This window comes from Canis lupus, chromosome 1 (genome assembly GCF_048164855.1).
Source record: "Canis lupus baileyi chromosome 1, mCanLup2.hap1, whole genome shotgun sequence".
NCBI classification, from domain to species: Eukaryota; Metazoa; Chordata; class Mammalia; order Carnivora; family Canidae; genus Canis; species Canis lupus.
The window spans coordinates 34456569-34462046 of NC_132838.1; the positions used below are offsets into that span (position 1 = coordinate 34456569).

Genomic DNA, 5478 nt, shown 5'->3' on the forward strand with positions numbered 1-5478 from the left:
ATTTGGACCCCAACTATAATGTTTTCCAATTATGAGACTCAAGGCTAAATAGCTTCTGAAAGCTTCCACATTTTCATATGTAGATTGAACACCTAATTTTTCTGGCAGGTAGGAAAAATAAGTAAAATAATTGAAAGCCGCTTATAAAATTAGCTGGCACATAAAGTCAGCTATTGTTTTTTTTTTTTCTCATTAAACTTTTGTTTTAATGGGTCTCAAAATTCTGTGACAGATTTTTGGTCAAGTTGTTCCCATTAAAAAGTGCTGATTTTAAAAACTAATAACTTAAAACTGCCACATATGCACACACACACAAAAAAAATGGTTCACAAAACATTCTCCTTTCCTTCTGAAGGTTTTACAATGCATTGTTATCATTAACCAGTCTTTTACTATTTAAACTTAAATGGCCAATTGACACAAACAGTTCTGAGCCCGTTCTTCCACCGCTGATTTAAGACTGGGGTGGCAGGTATTGGGGATAATATTCATTTAGCCTTCTGAGCTTTCTGGGCAGACTTGGTGACTTTGCCAGCTCCAGCTGCCTTCTTGTCCACTGCTTTGATGACACCCTCAGCAACCATCTGTCTCATGTCATGAACAGCAAAACGGCCCAGAGGAGAATAGTCAGAGAAGCTCTCAACACACATAGGTTTGCCAGGAACCATATCAACAATGGCAGCATCCCCAGATTTCAAGAACTTGGGACCATCTTCCAGCTTCTTTCCAGAACGACGATCTATCTTTTCCTTCAGCTCAACAAACTTGCAAGCAATGTGAGCTGTGTGACAATCCAGCACAGATGCATGTCCAGCACTGATTTGGCCTGGATGGTTCAGGATAATCACCTGAGCCGTGAAGCCAGCTGCTTCCATTGGTGGGTCATTTTTGCTGTCACCAGCCACGTTGCCACGACGAACATCTTTGACAGATACGTTCTTGACATTGAAGCCCACATTGTCCCCAGGAAGAGCCTCACTCAAAGCTTCATGGTGCATTTCAACAGACTTTACTTCAGTTGTAACATTGACTGGAGCAAAGGTGACCACCATGCCAGGCTTAAGAACACCTGTTTCCACTCGACCCACTGGGACAGTACCAATACCACCAATTTTGTAGACGTCTTGGAGAGGCAGAAGCAAGGGCTTATCAGTTGGACAAGTTGGTGGCAGAATGCAATCCAGGGCTTCAAGCAGTGTGGTTCCACTGGCATTCCCATCTTTACAGGTGACTTTCCATCCCTTGAACCAAGGCATGTTAGCACTTGGCTCCAGCATGTTGTCACCATTCCAACCAGAAATTGGCACAAATGCTACTGTGTTGGGGTTGTAGCCAATTTTCTTAATATAGGTGCTGACTTCCTTAATGATTTCCTCGTATCTCTTCTGGCTGTAGGGTGATTCAGTGGAATCCATTTTGTTAACGCCAACAATTAGTTGTTTTACACCCAGTGTGTAAGCCAGAAGGGCATGTTCACGAGTCTGCCCATTCTTGGAGATACCTGCTTCAAATTCACCAACACCAGCAGCAACAATCAGGACAGCACAGTCAGCCTGCGATGTGCCTGTAACCATGTTTTTGATAAAGTCTCTGTGTCCTGGGGCATCAATGATGGTCACATAATACTTGCTGGTCTCGAATTTCCACAGGGAGATATCAATGGTGATACCACGTTCACGTTCAGCTTTCAGTTTATCCAAGACCCAGGCATACTTGAAGGAGCCTTTTCTCACCTCAGCAGCCTCTTTCTCAAATTCTTTGATAGTTCTTTAGTCAATCCCACCACATTTGTAGATCAGATGGCCAGTAGTGGTGGACTTGCCCGAATCTACATGTCCAATGACGACGATGTTGATGTGAGTCTTTTCCTTTCCCATTTTGGTTTAGGTTTAGCGGTGGTTTTCACCACACCTGTGTTCTGGAGGCAAACCCGTTGCGAAAAAGCGTCAGCTATTGTTTTGATGATAACACCAAACATTGGATATTTGGAAAGATTCATTTAGGTTTTTGGTATTTTGTGTGAGGCCACACGGAATGAAATGTACAACCCTTCCTGTCCCCATCTCTTATTGCTTACCTGACAGTTTCTACTTCTCTTCCCCCAGAATTTCTTATGTGGTCATTTCTTTTCTTTTTTTTTTTTTAACTTATTTTTTATTGGTGTTCAATTTACTAACATACAGAATAACCCCCAGTGCCCGTCACCCATTCACTCCCACCCCCCGCCCTCCTCCCCTTCTACCACCCCTAGTTCGTTTCCCAGAGTTAGGAGTCTTTATGTTCTGTCTCCCTTTCTGATATTTCCCACACATTTCTTCTCCCTTCCCTTATATTCCCTTTCACTATTATTTATATTCCCCAAATGAATGAGAACATATAATGTTTGTCCTTCTCCGACTGACTTACTTCACTCAGCATAATACCCTCCAGTTCCATCCACGTTGAAGCAAATGGTGGGTATTTGTCATTTCTAATGGCTGAGTACTATTCCATTGTATACATAAACCACATCTTCTTTATCCATTCATCTTTCGTTGGACACCGAGGCTCCTTCCACAGTTTGGCTATTGTGGCCATTGCTGCTATAAACATCGGGGTGCAGGTGTCCCGGCATTTCATTGCATTTGTATCTTTGGGGTATATGTGGTCATTTCTAATCTGACCCAAGATGCTACATAATGTGACTTAAGTAAGGAGGGGATATCACAAATACGATCTTCCTATGCTGTAAAATATTTTTTTCTGCATTTTACATGTCAATTTATTTTGATTGCTAAAAATAAACTGTTTTGATGTTTCTAAAGTATTGTTAAAATTGATTTAGGTGTCAATTATATATCATAAGAATTAAAGAAGAATTGAGCTAGTATAAAAGACATTTTATTTTCCAAGTGCATGACACTTTTATTCCAGAAACAAGAACAAAAAAATATGCAGATTTACTAATATCATAGTAAATTGCTTGATGTCCCCAATGTGGGTTTGAGTATATTTTAGACAGGGGATATTTTATATGTTAAACTAAAATCTAAAATAAAGTTGTCTATGACTCACTCAAACATCACATAAATATCATAATTCATCTTTATCTGGAAAACAAAAAGATCTCAACATATATCTTAAATTGAGACAGTATAATAACATACAAAAATGAAATACCAAGTGCATTCATCTATATATCAATTTTAAAAAATAGTCCAGTCTCAATAACAAATATTGTTTCCCCAGAAAATAAATAAAACTGGAGAACATAAGCAATTTCTTCCAAGGTAATTCACCACAATATTTTTAGCAGTAGAATCAGAAATGCAACCTTAGTTTGCAACAAGATTCTCAAACCTGTTGACTCTACAAATCTTATGGATTGCTTTTAGGGTCAGGAACCATAGCCCCTGGTAGAGGTGATAACATAGGTAAATCAACACCTGCCACAGTTAATACTTCATATTTTGGAATTTTTACTTTGAAAAAATCCACAATGCTAGATCATAGTATCTGTTTTCTTCTGTATTGTTTTCATCATCCATTATCTACATGAGTGAAAACTGAAAAATCTTTAAAATCCTATTAATACTTTAACAATTTTAGAAATTTTCAAAAATATTTTAGTGGAGAAAAAAATGTATAATAGATGACAAAATTATGGGAGTGAACATAAATAAATATGCAAAAAAGTAAGGCTTTGTGAGTCAAATAACTTTGAATGGTAACTTAAGAGAGCATAGAAGGTGAGCATTAAGTTATACATGTGTATAGATATGCATCTTTTATGTATTAATTTTGAGAGAAACTGCCAATATTTCCTCTTTTAGCTCTACAGAATCATTGAATCACAAATGTCTTTCTGCTTTAAATGGTCTCAGGATATTTTGAGAGAACAGTTTAAATTGATTTTAGTGCTCTGTCAACATAGCTATAGTTGAGAAATAGAGTAGAAAATGCATATAAATTAGGTTATTCTGCAAATTGGTAACATCTTCAATATTATCTTTCTCTTCTTAATGGATTTAGATTAGAAACACTAATGACTATGTTAGCATATTTTGTGCTCAGTAGGAGACACGATAGAAGGGTTCTTTGGGTACATTTGGAGAGAGATAAACAGTTGAATATCATTAGCGCCAAAATCAAAATAATATTTCACTGAAAATATAGAGTTTTAAAGAAATGTTCAATGCATCTCAGAGAATTTTAAATAAATTTATGGATAGTTGCTGAAATGAACTTATTGAAGAGCATAATTTTCCTTCTACTAACTTAAAGTTTAAAAAGATGTCTTTTCCTCTGTGAATCATTCTCAAATGAGTTCTGTCTTGTATTAGAAAAATATTATCCTAGACATATTTATTCACAAGGTCTATGGCATAAGGTCTTTAATATTATTTTAATAGAGATGATTTGCTTATATTTATCTTTTTGCTCCCTTTTACATGATCATTTTTATATTCGAAAACTGGAATATGAGCTAGTGGAGTCAAGGCATGTTTAATTATTCAAACAGAATTATTCTAAACTGGAAGTTATGGCATTCACACAACATAAATGCTGCAAACACAGCTAAGGGGACTAGAGCCGGGAATGGGAAAACCAGAAACTGAAGCTTCTCTCTTCCTCAGGGACCACATGATCTGCATTTCCATTTCTCTTGCCAGGCCTCTTTGCATTTTTCTTTTTCCTTTTTCTTTATTTTATTCCTCTGCAAGATAGTTTCCTCCATCTGAATGCCACAGATCTTAGACATCCAGTCATGTAACCAGCATGTTTTTACAAATTTAGTTCAGTGCTAATCAATCACCCAGTATTCTGGTATACCATAGGTGCCACATGCCTGAGAGGGAAATCATTTTCCCACATCAGCTCTGTGTTCCTGATGGTTATATGCCTAAACCTGATCTACTCAATTGATGCAACCACAAATACTCTGTGTCGGGAAACAAAATCTTTCATTCATTGAAGAAGTATTTGTACTTACTGGTTGATAAACACTGTGCCTAATGCAGAAAAGAAAAGCAGTCTTTGATCTCATGAACTATATGGATTAGTGAAACAGAGACTATTTTTAAATAATCACAATAACTAAAGCATAATTGTGTAACTGCAAGAAAGTCTGAGTTTTCTGTGAAAAAGTATGCATTTCAATGAATGCACAACAAAAGAAGTTCACCTAGAATAAGAGGTTATGAAAATTTTTCTGAGGAAGCGAAGTTAGTGATGTGATTGGAAGAATTAATATCTGTTCACCAAGTTAAGGAAGAAAAAGAAAGTGACAATAGCATTCCTGGGAGGGAAAAGAAACATGTGCAAAGGTCTTGATGCAGAAGACAGGATAGTGCACCCAACATATTGTGAGAAGGCTCAGTAGCTGCTGAAGAGAAAGCAAGAATATGACTGGACAAAGTTATGCCCCACCCTAGAATTGGAAGACTGTGCTAGAAAAGAAGAAAGAGACAAAGCATGTAAACTTACTAACATGTCTGC

At 37.1% G+C, this 5478-nt stretch overlaps 1 pseudogene; it reads right to left on the bottom strand.

The window, feature by feature from the left end:
• Window positions 1-453: 453 nt before the first annotated feature.
• On the bottom strand, window positions 454-1900 carry LOC140614987 (elongation factor 1-alpha 1 pseudogene; annotated as a pseudogene).
• Window positions 1901-5478: the final 3578 nt, after the last annotated feature.